At 44.2% G+C, this 15,121-nt stretch overlaps 1 protein-coding gene across 1 annotated transcript in view; it reads right to left on the bottom strand.

Annotated features, from left to right (window-relative positions):
• Positions 1–13,712, bottom strand: part of Fbxo42 (F-box protein 42) — a 67,391-nt gene extending 53,679 nt beyond the window's left edge. The window contains exon 1 of the mRNA XM_036179628.1: positions 13,488–13,712. The gene's annotated coding sequence lies outside the window, so the exon portion shown is untranslated. The remainder of the gene's footprint in view (positions 1–13,487) is intronic.
• Positions 13,713–15,121: the final 1,409 nt, after the last annotated feature.

The raw sequence follows: 15,121 nt of genomic DNA, 5'->3' as shown, positions 1-15,121 counted from the left end.
TTTTCTTTATCTGTAGTTAAGTTTATTATTGATGGGAAAGGTGCACAGATGGAGGTTAGAAGACAACTCTACTTTCACCTCTATGAAGGCTGAGGGCTGCAGAGCCTGAACTCAGGCTGCCAGGATTGTGCAGCAAACACCTTTTTTTTTCTTTTTCTTCTTTTCTTTACTTTTTGTTTGTTTGTTTGTTTGTTTGTTTGTTTTTTGAGACAGGATTTCTCTGTGTAGTTTTGGTGCCTGTCCTGGATCTCGCTCTGTAGACCAGGCTGGCCTCGAACTCACAGAGATCCACCTGGCTCTGCCTCCAAAGTGCTGGGATTAAAGGCATATGCCATCACAGCCCAGCTGCAGCAAACACCTTTATCTGAGTAGCCACCTCACTAGCCTGGAATTTCTATATCTAAGGAAAGATGGTATGAACATACAAAGTATAGAATAACTCTGCTTATAATAATTTGGTATACAGTGGCTGGAAAGATGGCTCAGCAGTTAAGAGCACTGGCTGTTCTTCCGGAGGACCTGAGTTCAATTCCCAACAACCATATGGCAGCTCACAAATGTCTGTAACTCCAGTCCAGGGGATCTCATACCTTCACACCAATGCACATAAAAATAAATAAATTATTAAAAATATATAAAAAATAAAATAATTTAAAAGATAATAATTTGGTATAGAACTATAACTTTAAACAGAAGGCTTTGGCTGTAAAGTACAGTAAATATCAAAAGGGAAGTTACAAACAGTGTCCTTTTTTTCCCAGGCTTGGTCTCTATCCAGTCCAGGCTAATCCTCCTGCCTCAGTTTCCTGATTGCCTGCGCCACCATGTCCAGCTCTCTCACTACATTATTTAGGTCAATGATTAATAAGATTTAACTACCTACTACACTGTATTTTTCTTTCTTTTTCTCTCTCTCTTTTTTTTTTTTTTTTGGTTTTTCGAGACAGGGTTTCCCTGTGTATCTTTGTGCCTTTCCTGGAGCTCACTTGGTAGACCAGGCTGGCCTCGAACTCACAGAGATCTGCCTGCCTCTGCCTCCTGAGTGCTGGGATTAAAGGTGTGTGCCACCATCGCCCAGCTATATTTTACTTTTATCTAATAAACTCCAACTGATTATATCAATGAAATTTTATTACAGTCAAATCACAGAGTTTTATAACCTTATTCCACAGAGCTTGGTGTTTTACCAGTAGGTTCTCATATGATATTTAGTTTAATGCCACTGAAGAAAAAGTCCAAACCTTATTCCAAAGTTATACAGGCCAGAAAACTCATGATGCAGAGGAACATGTGACATGATAAGCCCACCGCTTCATGGCGTCAGTTGAAGAGAAGCAGAACAGCTCACTCATCCACAGCAGACCTGTGTCCATACAAGGACCAGCTTTATTATCTTAATTCACTGTGCTCTGTACACCAGTTCTGCAGAGTGAAATGTCTTTCCTAACATTTCCTAGAGCTGCATTTGCAAATGCCATCCGAGTGATTTCTGCTATTACATAGGCAGAAGGAAAAGAGAGCAGAAAAGTCTAAGTACTTCATTTGGCAACATCCATCCATTTAAATATGTAAACGGGAGGGGGCTTGACTGAGCAAGGTAATTTTCAGGCATCTTTCCACTGCAAACTATTATATACACACAGCACATGTGCAGAGGCAGCTTTGAGCACATCCCTTGTAATAATAAAAACCTGCAAAACTGAGGTGTCTATAATGGGAGAAGCAATGCTCTAACTGGGTCCCACAGCTTTGGTTGCCCTAGTCTAGAACTCACTACAGTAGTTCACCTGGCCTCAACTACCCCTTTTGTTACCCCCATAATTTAAACAGACATGAGGTGGAGATGAATGGGCTCCACAGACATCTAAAGCACTCTTCCACAAGGAATTTCAGCTTCTAAACGTTTACCATCAATGAACCTTTAACCTTTGCTAATCTCCAATGGATATCATCAGGAAGCCTATGTGCTTTTAAAACCTCACCTCTCTAGCATACTAATAGGTACTTATAATATCAATATTTTGCTTTCTTATACTGTTGAGGATCAAACACATAGCAAGCACTCTATCATCTGATTGTACCCCCAGGCAATTTTAACACCATTTTGTTGTTGTTTTATCACCTTGTTTATGTGAGTGTTTTGCATGCACATATGTTTGTGCATCACACGTGTGCCTGGTGCCTGTCGAAGTCAGAAGAGGATATCAGATCCCCTAGAACTAAAGTTACAGATGGTTGTGAGCCATCATGTGGGTACTGGGAACCAAACCCAGGTCCTCTGCAAGAGCAATCAGTACTCTTAACTGCTGAGCCACCTCAACAGCCCCTGTGCTTTTTTTTAAATGTACAAACTCCAGATTCTTCTTTTTTTAAAAAGATTTATTTATTTAGTATACAGAAGATGGCACCAGATCTCATTATAGATGGTTGTGAGCCACCGTGTGGTTGCTGGGAATTGAACTCGGGGCTTCTGGAAAAACAGTCAGTGCTCTTAACCTCTGAGCCATCTCTCCAGGCCCGCTGTGTTTTGTTTTTTAAGGCAAGAACTTGATATGTAGTGAGGCCAGCCACCGATCTGCCTGTCTCTGCCTCACCAGTGCTGGGATTACTGGCACGTACTACCATGCCTGGCTGTCAATACTCTAATGATGACCATAAAGTTCTTTTTTTGTTTTGTTTTGTTTTGTTTTTCGAGACAGGGTTTCTCTGTATAGCTTGGGAGCCTGTCCTGGAACTCACTCTGTAGACCAGGCTGGCCTTGAACTCATAGAGATCCTCCTGCCTCTGCCCCCCCCCCCCCGAGTGCTGGGATTATAGGCATGCACCACCACCACTCAGCTTTTTTTTTTTTTAAACAATTTATTAAGACATTCATTTTTTTATGTATATGAGGCTCTATCTGCATGTACACCTGCAGGCCAGAAGAGGAGAGGGCATCAGATCCCATTATAGATGACTGTGAGCCACCATGTGGTTGCTGGCAATTGAACTCAGGACCTTTGCTCTTAACCACTGAGCCATCTCTCCAGCTCTGGCCATAAAGTTCTTTACTGAGGAAGTTAACGTTAATGATTAGTTGTAAAATGTAACCTTGAAATGCTCAGTCCTAAGGATTCCTGTGTGACTCTGATAACTGTGAAATATATAATTGGCCTTTCTTTTGCTTCCTGGCAGACAACTCCTAAAAACCAAAGAATCTCCAAAGTAGAATCTTTCTATACTAATAAGTTGACTTACAGCTTGCAGCCCCAGGAGCTTCAGGACTGGAGCTGCTCATAGGAAAGATTAAGGCATAATTAGAAGGTGAACACACTGGCTTACCTTCCAACTGCTAACTTGATTACCAACGGCCAACATTTTAATCAATCAAACTCAAAAAGTCACTAGGCATGGTAGCACAAGCCTATGACCCCAACTCTCAGGAGGCTGAGGCAGTAGAGCCAGGAAGTCATGCTCATCTATAATTGAGGTCAGTCCAGGCTACACAATATTTTGCCTTTAAAACAAACAAACAAACAAACAAAAAAAAAAAAACAAGTAAAATGAAATCTGAGTTTGGGGAGAGTCCAGACTACTGAATATGTAGAGACATCTAGAGGGTGGTGCCCAGAGGGGCTACAGAGACTTTGAGCACTTCCCACATGACTCATTGTAGGCAATTTCATTTACTATAGCCTTTTGTGTTCCAGTTTGAGTGTGTGCTTATGTGTGGCTTATGCATACACATGGAGGCCAGAGGAAATTGCTCCTCTATCACTCTCCACCTTATTCCTTTGAGACAGGGTTTCTCACTGACCCTGAAGCTAGGTTTTCTGACTGATGACCAACAAACTCCAGCAATCCTCCTATCAGAGCCAGATCAGTGCTGTGAGATGTGATCCTGTGTGGGATCACAGCTAGTTTGTTCTGTGGAACCACATGCAGATCTTCCAATAATCCTTCACTCCATCACTGTCTTTATGATAAAGTAGCATATGTAGTGTTTGCAGAGGCTCTGTGAGTCCAAAGGAGTCAGGAGAAACCAGTCTTACAGTTGGCATTGGAATGGGAGTGGGGTTACTCTGGAGGTCCTGAACCCTCAATCTTGGTATCTGAAATGACCACTACCTCCAGGTAGTGTCAGAATAAAATGAATGACTGAATTAGAGGACACCTAATTGGTATATTCTGCTGCTTGGTTATGGGAGGTGGGGAGATGGACTCCTGTAATCTCAGCAGCATGGAAGTTGTAGCAAGAGGATCTTGAATTCTAGGCCCACCTAAGGATACACAGCCAAGTATAAAGCCAGCCTAGGTTATATGGAGAAACACTGACTCCAAACAAACAAGAGAATGATGAGACAGTGTCTACCATGTTGCACCCCAAGGGGTGGGGGGTGGGGGTTGTTTACCAGTGAGATTCGTGGCCTTTCTTACAGATTCCACTTCAGCCACTAAGGGTTCCTCCGACATCATCAGATCTCTTTGAACCTCTGGCCTCTGTTCTTGTTGGCCATACCCACTTCTGAAATAGCCCTCTCCACTTGAGTGTGGGAGGACCCTCAGCTAGTGAGGATCTCCTTCTGACCTTCTACCTACCCTTCTTCCACAGGAGCTATCATTGTCTTAGAGCTGTGTGAACACTTAAGTGAGGTGGCCTAAAAGACCAAAGCCAACTCATACAAGCATGCAGAGAGCTTCTACTTTTCACCACCTCACAAATTAGATTCTACCCACTAATCCTAATTAAAACCCACACTTCATTTCTCATTGCTATGGTTTCCACAGAAGGGGAGACAAAGACAATAAATAGCAGGAAGATAATAAGATGAAACACACATAGCCAGAATTTTGCTCGAAGGTATAAAGTAAACCTCAAGATACAGGGTCTAGCCAGCAGTGGTCACCCCTTTAATCCCAGCACTTGGGAGATAGATATAAGTGAATCTCTGTGGTTTGAGGCCAGCCTGATCTACAGAGCGAGTTCCAGAACAGCCAGAGGTACATAGTGAGACCATTTCAAAAACACAAAACAAGCAAAGTGATGGTGGTGCACATCTTTAATCCCAGCACTGAGGAGGTGGAGGCAGAGGCAGACAGATCTGTGAGTTCAAGGCCAGCCTAGACTACAGAGTGAGTTCTAGGACAGCCAAGTCTGTTACACAGATAAACCCTGTCATGAAAAACCAAAACCAAAACAAACAAAAAGATACAGTGTCCAGGCGTGGGTCATACTGTAATCCCCAGGACCAAGGACTGCTGCAAGTTCAAGGCTAGTTTCGTCTACATAATGCATTTTAGCCCAGCTGGGCTACAGAGGGAGATTACCTCAAAAACAAAAAGAAACCATGTCCAGACACATGGAAAGTGCCATTACAATTGTCCTCAATTTTGTGTGTCACCTCCTAATGTACTCGTACAGGTGGGAAAGCAGGGATGGCTACAGTCAGCAACACTGCAGTTCAGGTTTAAAGGTCGGCATTTAAAGGACAGAGTAAGATGAAATGCTCATTTCCCTCTTGCTGGCCAGTTTCTATGTCAACTACACATCAAGGGTCATTTGATAACCAAGCCCAACAGTCGACTGAGTTCTAGCAACAGGACCCACAAGTAATAATATGCCCTACTATAACAAATACTCCTAATTTCACTGTTTCACACTTACTACTATGGGTCAGTTTACAAACTCTCAAGTAATGCTGACACATCCCACCACACAGCATTCCATACAAGAGAAGGATGATACCTAGACTCTCCATGTTCCTGCCTTGGCCTCCTGTTACTTCATTAAAGCTAGAAACTATAAATCAAGACTTCCCTAACATGTTCAAGGCCCCAGGTTCAATCCTAAGCACTACAAGAAAATTAAAAGCAGAAAACACTTCCAACAGGAGCAATGCTAGATAAACAGAGTGCATCAATGTGGGTTGTACAGGCAAGTAAGTAAGTAGAAGCACCCCAAGTTCTTACTGTATCTTTTGTTTTTGTTTTCGTTTTTTTTTTTTTCAGTGCTGGGGGATCAATCTTGGACATGGTATGCTATGTGAGCTCTCTATCATTGAGTAATACAGCCCAGAACAGCCAATCCTCCTGTTTCAGCCACTGAGTGCTCAGATCACATTCCCAAGAAGCATTGTTGCTAAATGACTCCACTAGGTACTTCATACTGAAAAAGTTAATACAAAAACAAAATTAAATACATTGACCTGACACATGGAAAAGATAGAAAACTGAGAGCCAGGCAGTGGTGACACACACCTGTAATCCCAGCACTTGGGAGGCAGAGCCAGGGGGATCTCTGTGAGTTCAAGGCCAGCCTGATCTACAGAGCGAGATCCACCACAGGCACCAAAACTACACAGAGAAACCCTTTCTCGGAAAAAAAAAAAAAAAAAAAAAATATGAGATACCAGCTGTGCATGGTGGCACATGCCTTTAATCCCAGCACTTGAGAGGTAGAGCCACGTGGATCTCTATGGGTTCGAGACCAGCCTGATCTATATATCTACATAGAGAGTTCCAGGACAGTTAAAGATACATAGTGAAACCCTGTCTCAAAAATAATAAATAAATAAACAAACAAACAAACAAATAAATAAATAAATAAAACCAGCCTGGCGTTGGCGTTGGTGACACATGCCTTTAATCCCAACACTCGGGAGGCAGAGGCAGGCGGATCTCTGTGAGTTCAAGGCCAGCCTGATCTACAAAGCAAGTTCCAGGAAAGGCAAAAAGCTACAGAGAAACCCTGCCTCGAAAAACCAAAAAATTAATTAATTAATTAAATTTTAAAAAAGAAGGTTCAAGGTCAGCCTGGGCTACATAGTAAACGTAGCCTTCCAGGCCACCTAAACTGAGCAAACAGTGAGACTGTTTCAAATAAATAACCCCCTAAACACATGTCCTTTAAACCAAAAGGCCATTGGCTGGCATGACATTTTATTAAGATTTGTTTTTAATTATGTGTATGTACGGGACTCAGTGCAGGTACCTACAGAGGCCAGTGAAATAGGTGCTAGAGCTGCAGTTACAGGTGGTTGTGAGCTGCCCGATATTGGTAATGGGAATTGAACCCTGGTCCTCTCAAGAGTACTACACATTCTTAACTGCTAAGTCATCTCTCCTGCCCTGACATGTTCTTTGCTTTTATTACTCTTTTCCGGGAGGAAGGTGCTAAGGACTGAACCCAACCAGGGCTTTGTGTATGCTGGACAAATACTCTACCACTGAACTACATCCCCAGATCTGTTTAAAAGCTTCTTTAGAGCCAGGCAATGATTATGCATGCCTTTAATCCCAGCACTCAGGAGGCAGAGGCAAGTGTATCTCTGTGAGTTCGAGGCCAGCCTGGTCTACAGAAATCCTGCCTCAGAAAAACCAAAAAAGAAAAGGAAAAAAAAAAAAAGCCCTTTAGATTAGCCCAGTGGTGGTAGGGCATGCCTTTAATCCCAGTCATGGGGAGGCAGGGTCTGAGGCAGGCAGATCTCTGAGTTCAAGGTCAGCCTGGTCTACAGAGTGAATTCCAGAACAGCCAGGGCTACACAAGAAAATCTTGTTTCGAAAAACCAAAAAAGAAAAAGGAAAAACTTCCTTGATTTCTTTTTTATTTATTTTATGTGAATTAACGTGTTGCCTACATGTATGTCTGTACACTACTTGCATGAGGTGCCCTCAGTGGCCAGAAAAGAAGATCAGGTCCCATAGAACTAAAGTTACAGACAATTGTCAGCCACCTTTTCGGTGCTAGGAATTGAACCTAGCTTTTCTGGAAGAGCAACAGCCAAGTGTTCCTAATTGCTGAGCCATTTCTTCAGTCCCTGCTCCCCTGCCCTGTTTCAACTTTTTCTTGTAATAAACTATCCCACTCACTACTGTTTCGAAGTGTACACTTTGGTGGCATTAAGTTCTTTTGCTAATTGTGCATATTAACCATCTCAAACAGTCCACACCCATCAACTATGCATTCCCCATCCTCCCCTGCCCCAGCTTCTGGATGCACAGCTCTAACACTTTGAAAGGACATGCCAGGTGACTTAACCAGCCTACTTCTAGAAATGTCTGAATTAAACCTTCCCACAATTAAGGCTCAGGAGACAGCTCAGTGGGAAAGTATTGAATTCAGACCACCCCACACACAAAAATCAAGGCAGAGCAGCATGTACCTGAAGTCCCAGTACTGGCCTCGTTGCCAGACAATCTAGCCAATTTGTGATTTCCAGGTTCCATCAGACAGACAGACAGACACACACACACACACACACACACACACACACACACACACGAGAAATTTTTAAGAGAAACTTTATAATGAAGAGCAAAAAATCTAAAACAGCCTGCCTAGAGAATAAAGGAGCATTTGGAAAAGCATGGCTAACTAGTCTAAGATGTGTTACCAGCTAAAATTAAAGCTCTGTTGCCTTTGTAGAAACTGAACTGCCTCAAAACTGCGTATGACTATGTGGAAATGTGAAATAGTTACTGCCAGGGGCTGAGAGCATAGCTCAGGGGGGAAGTGGCAGAGTGGGGGCTGTGACCAGACATGATTCCCCAGCTTCAATTCAGAATGAAGGGAGGGAGGCAGGGAGGAAAAGAAGGAAGATTATCTAAGCTAAACTACAATCTAGAACAATAAAATTTTACATAATACCTACATATTTATCAGATTCACATATGCACATAAAAACACACCATCTCAAAGTACTGTGCAATACTTCCACCTTCTGAAGCAAAACACAATAAAAACAAAGTGAATTTTTTTTACAAATAAAGGTAAAAAATTTAATACAAGAACATCCAGAATTTACAGCAAATTTGCCTTCTAATAGATGCATCAGTAAGGAAATGCAAAATTCAAGCAACAGGAATGCCACTAAGTCATAATTTCCAAGACTTGTAATGGCACAGGAACAATTTCAGAAATAACATGTATTATGCACAGAATTCTAGGTAATTTTAAAATGACTTATATATATAGGTCATATCCTACTTCCATGCAACAAACTGTTACAATACAGAATAAACAAGTGGCTGGGTATGCGGCTCAGCTGGGAGAGTGCTTGTCTAGCATGCACACACAGCCTACAATTGGATCCTCAGCACCAAATAAATTAGGCTTGGTAATAGAGGCCTGTAATCTAGTGCTAGGGAGGCAGAGGCAAGAGGATCAGAAATCCCAGGTCATCTTCTGCTACACAGTGAGTTCAAGGCCAGTGAAAATACACAGCACTAGGCATGGTGTACATATCTGTAATCAAAGCCTAGGGAGTAGGAGGTAAGAAGGTGACAAGTTCCAGGCCATCTTGGAACCAACTAAACCTGTCTCAAAAAAACAAACAAACAGGGGGAGGAGAGAGGGTTGCAGAGATGGCTCAACAACAATTAAGATCATTCCCTCCTTGTCCAGAAGCCCGGAACTGGATTCCCAGAACCATCTGGCAGCTCAAAACCCTCTGCAACTCCAGTTTGCCAGGATCCAACGCTCTCTTCTGGCCTCTGTGGGCACCAGGAATGTACATAGTGCACAAACATACATGTAGGCAAAAGACCTATATACACTGAAAAATAAAAACACAAAACAGGGCTGAGGATGGAGCTCAATTGGCCTGTGTTTGCAAGGCTGGGGCTACGTGCCCCCAGCACTCTCCACCATCATCACCATCATCACCACCCCTGGTGGCAGCACTAAAACACTGTGCTCATGTGCTGATTTGTCCAAAATAAATGAGAAGTGTCACTCTAGCCGGCAGTGGTGGTGCTCGCCTTTAATCCCAGCAATTGAGAGGTAGAGGCAGGTGGATCTCAGTGAGTTCAAGGCCAGCCTGATCTATAAGGTGAGTTCCAGGACAACCAGGACTGTTACACAGAGAAACCTTGTCTCAAAAAAAAAAAAAAAAAAGTCACTCTGAAGTTTCCTCATTCAGAACTTGAGGGACATTCACTGAGGGGAATGTTTCCTGCTTCATCTGTGACTCACTTAGAAAGGCTCTCCCAAGATTGCTGGATCTTTGACAATTCAGAGAGCCTAAGTGGGGCAGGTTGTGTAGGAAGCATCAGGACAGTGAATGAACAAAAGGGGAAAAAGGGGTTGGGACTTAGCTCAATGGTAGAGTGCTTGCCTAGCAAGCGCAAGGCCCTGGGTTCGGTCCTCAGCTCCGGAAAAAAAGAAAAAGAAGAAAAAGGGGGGGGGGGGACTCAGGATGATGATGATGATGATGATAATAATGTTTTCCTAAGCTATGTGTAGTGCAGTGGCACACACCTAGAATCCCAGCCTTAGGAAGGCAGGAGGAGAATGGTGAGGGCCTAGGCTAGCACAGGATACATACTAAAATAAGAAATAAGCACATCCCAGAGCTGGAGAAATGCCTCAGTGGTTAAGGGCACCAGCTGCTCCTCCAGAGGAGAATGGTTGGATTCCTAGCACCTAAATGGTGGTTCAAAGCCATCCACCACTCCAGTTTTGGGGAGTCCCATGTCCTCTTCTAAACTCTGAGGGCACCAAACAAGCACATGTGAACACACATTCAGGAAAAAATTCATACCCATAAAATAAAATAAATCTAAAAAAAATTTTTTTTAAAGAAAGAAATGATTAACACAATAGGCAAAGCTGGAGAACACCCTCCTCCCCCCAACTCTGAAAACCTGCCTTCTCTCTCCAGGTTGGACAAGTGCACTCATTGTACTATAATAAGCAACTAGTTTTCTTGTCTGGCTTTCCAACCAGGCTCTAGGCAACTTTTAGATAAAAAGCTGTCTTTAGAATCATCAGTACCTCCTTCCATAAGGACCCAACACATAGAGGAGGCCTTTTAATAGATACTTTATTAAAGAGATAATCTTCTATTTCCCTTGTATTGTGCCTTTTGTTGTTGTTGTTTTTAAGCTAGGGTCTCATTATGAAGCCCTGACTATCCTGGAACTCGGTAAGTAGACCAGGCTGGCCTAGAACACACAGAAGGATCTGCCTATCTATGCCTCCTGGGTGCTAGGATCAATGGCCTGCACTGTCATGACAAACTCTTTTACATATTTCAAAGTAAACATTTTTCTTCACTAACTTATCTCTTTATCTACATAATGATCTTGCAAAGTGGGAATACCATTACTGAACCATAGGGCTTTGGGTTTTCTAAAAAACTGTTAAGTCACTAACTGAAACACCCTGAAAACATATAATCACATATTCTTCATCCCTAGACTAGCCTCCCTGGAGGCTTCAGCATGTTATAAACCCAAGGTCTGGCTAACTCATTCTTTGTCATAAAGTGACATTCAATAAAGCCCTTCCAGAAATCGACATTAAGAAGCATCCTAGGGTAGAGAGATGGCTCAGTGGTTAAAAGTGCTTACTGCTCTTGCAGATCCAAGTTCAACTCCTAGCATCCACACCAGATGGCTCACAACCGCCTATAACTCCAGTTCCAGAGAATCCGATGCCTCTGGCCTCTGCTAATACATGGATTCTCTCTCTCTAGCCTTGCCCTTCTCCCTGTCCCTCTCTTTCTTTCTCTCTCATGTGCAGGCACGCACACACATTTTTTAATAATAAAAATAAATCTTAAAAAAAAAAAAAAAGCATCCAAGGCTCAGTGGTTAAGAGCACTGGCTGCTCCTCTAGAGGACCTGGGTTCAATTCCCAGTACCCACATGGCAGCTGACAACTCTCTGTAACTCCAGTTCCAGGGGATCCATGGCACCAGGCATGCACATGGTGCACATAATGTGCATGCAGACAAAATACCTGTACACATAAAATGAAATAGATAAACCTCAAAAAGAAAAAAGCATCCTTAGCTGCTTTTCCTGATCTTTCTCGGTTTGTACCTGAGACAGGTAAGGAAATAAAGCTGAAACACTGCAAGTGAATGATGTCACAGAGTTCCATTAATACCTGATGATTATGTAGCACAGTGACAGAACAGATGATGCCAAGGAGCATAATGTCAAAGCACCACTGATTTCATGACCTCTGTTAGCAAACCAACATGCAGAATGGCTCTCCAGTCTCCAACTTTAGCAAAGACACCAAGGAAATCTACACATTTCTATAGAAAACACTAATTTAAGAAAGGGAAAAAAATGGCCAAAGTAGCAACTAATATTAAATGAAGTAATTGTTGTTTTAACTTAATAGCTGTCATTAAAAGCTGGCTGAAGTGCAAAAAACACTCATGGCTCAATGTAGATTGAACGCTATATTAAATTGGGCTTATCTGAAGCAAACAGCTATAGGATATAAACTGATCAGCATGCAACAGAAAAGACACCCAACCACACTAGACAATTGGGTAAGCTCAGTTAGAATTTGACAGAGAGCATCCCTGACCAGCTTAAGAGCTACAGACTGAATTCTAAAAGATGATGTTTCTTCGCAATTTCCCTTGTCCCTTTAAATCCATGATGTCATCATTCTTAAGCACAAGCAAAGCCCGATTTATTACAAAAGACGTCTGGTGTGTCCAAGCAAAAGAGATGGTCCCAACAATTCACAACAGCACAATCACAACTGAAGCCATTCTTCCTCAGTGAAAGGGCCACCAGGCATCAAACCGAAAGACTAAACCAAAGTCACTCAATTACGAGCATTTCAACAACAAAAAGTTGTTCCAAGAAAACAACAACAACAAAATAACAAAATAGCACAGTGTTGCATCCAGCAAGAGAAAATGTGTCTGGTTCCGCATCCAGAGCCATTGAAACGCTACCACATTAAAGTCCAATTATTTCGGTCATTGAGAAACAAAACGAAGCGTTTATTTTCCTGTTAAAACTCAGAAGATTCAACAGACAAAGCCATCGGTTGTTCCAAAGGTTCCGAACCAACTCCATCATCTGAAGTTTCTCTGCTGAGACTATCAGGATCTCACTCAATTGTGTTTTTCTTGATTTACAAACTCGTTCCCACCCTCCACCGTTCTCTGTACAGACAATTCTCACCAGGGCAAGCCTTCCTCTGTAACAACGTGGACTGCTGTCTCCAGCAAGGAGACACTCCTAAGAGAACACTCAAACGGCTAGGGGTCAGGAAGGGAACTGCTTGTGTTTCAATTCGTCAGCCAATTCAAAAAAAAAATCATCTTTGCAGCTGCAGCTTTGGAGACGCCGGCCCCTCGCCGCAGCCCCAATTCGGGAGGACAGCCGTCTCCCGCTCTTCTCCGAGGACTTAAGGGTTTCAGGGGGCGGGGTGAGAGGCTCGATGACACCCCGAAAGCCATTCTTGCCCTGGCCATGCATCCTCTCCTGGCCCGGGTTAGGACCAGAACCACCCTGCTGAGGAGAGGGCACAGGTCTGTATCCATCCCGAGGGTCAGCTGCAAAGGGGACGCCTGTCTCCACCTCGGCCAGGGGAACCGAGGATGACGACAGCAAGACCCCAGGCCCGCCAAGACCCACCCCCGAGCAGTACACCGGGCCCGCGCCGGACTCGGGGTGCCCCGGGGTCCCCAGACATAAAGGGCAGGAGGCGTCGGCGCCCGGCTGCGGCCCCGCACCGGGAGAGGCCTCACCTGGCCCAGCCCGCTCCGCGCTCCCGGCTTCGCGTCTCCGGCGACGATGGCGAAGGAGCCAGGGCCAGGGCCAGAGCACGGCCGCTCTGCCTCAGGCCGATGTTTGCCGTGCTCGGAGAATCTTCACAGCTGGCGGGACCCAGGGCCGCCCGGAGCCGCCATCTTCCTCCACTCAAACGCCGCGGCGGCCACCGCCGCCGCCGTCCCTGATGCCGCCGCCGCCGCCGCCGCTGCTCAAGCTGGGAGAAGACAGCGCGCAGTGCGCATGCGCCGGGGCGGGGCGCAGAGGAAGCGCGCGCGCACACACGTCAGCGCAGCCTGCCTGCGCGCGGTGGCCGCTGGGCGGCGCCATATTGAGAAGGGCCGAAGGAGCGGAGCTTTCCAGGGCTCTGAAAGCGGCGCGGCCCGGGTACCTGAGCTATTTTCTTGGTGTCTTGAGACTAAAGACTTAGATTAAGTCATCTGTGCCCCAGAGTACCCATTGAGTACAGAGAAGGGCAGTGACGAATGGAAGTGCTTTTAGATCTCGCCAGAGCCATCTCACCGCGTTGGAAGCCTTTGGAAACTGTAGCAACAGCTATGTTGCTACTCCCCCCCACCACCTCTTTTTTTTTCTTTAATAAATGAGAAAACCCAGGCTCAAAGCTACCCACGTAGAGCGGGGCCGGGAGGAAACAGGCCTCTGTGTTTCTCTGCTTCCCACTGTCGCCATCACCGGGGTATGGGGTCCTGCAAAGTCTCACTTCAAAAAAGCTCTGAGCCAGGCAGTGGTGGCCCAAGCCTTTAATCCCAGCTTGGTCTACATAGTGAGAACAGCCAGAGCTACATACTAGAGATCCTGTCTCAAAAGGAAAAGTAAATGAAAAAAAAAAAGAACTACTTTACTTTAAAAAATAAAAATAGCCGGGCAGTGGTGGCTCATGCCTTTAACCCCAGAGGCAGTTCTGAGTTCAAGGACAGCCTGCTCTACAGAGCGAATTCCAGGACAGGAAAAGCTTCATAGAGAAACTTTATCTCGACAAAGAGAGAAACAAAAAGAAAAAAGCTATGTGTAGGTGAGAATCTTTTAGAATCTATTTGTTACAGGTTTAAGTAAATGCCAGATGCAGAGAACTCAAGGGCTTCACTTCTTGTGCAACTGCAGCATCCTGAAACACCAAGCAAATTGCCCTGGAATATGTAGACCTCCTAGGCTAGCTCTTGGGACGTAAGACGGGACCACAAGGCTTGGTGACACTCCTTTAAGTCCCAGTTATGCAGAAGGCTTAAGGACAAGAATGACCTTTTTCTTTTTTCTTTTTCTTTTTTTTTTAAGATTTTATTATTGGGGCTGGAGAGATGGCTCAGCAGTTAAGAGCACTGACTGCTCTTCCAGAGGACCGGATTCAATTCCCAGCACTCACATGGCAGCTCAACTGTCTGTAACTCCAGTTCCAGAGGACCCTCACACAGACATACATGCAGACAAAACACCAATGCACATAAAATAAAAATAAATAATTTTTAAAAAAGATTTTATTATTTATTTTGAGTGCTTTATCTGCATGTACAACTTTATGCCAGAAGAGGGCATCAAATCCCACTATAGATGGTTGTGAGCCACCATGTGGTTATTGGGAGTTGAACTCAGGACC

The sequence above is a fragment of the Onychomys torridus genome, chromosome 2 (genome assembly GCF_903995425.1).
Source record: "Onychomys torridus chromosome 2, mOncTor1.1, whole genome shotgun sequence".
In the NCBI taxonomy this organism is placed as follows: Eukaryota; Metazoa; Chordata; class Mammalia; order Rodentia; family Cricetidae; genus Onychomys; species Onychomys torridus.
This window is presented reverse-complemented; position numbering and strand designations above follow the sequence as displayed.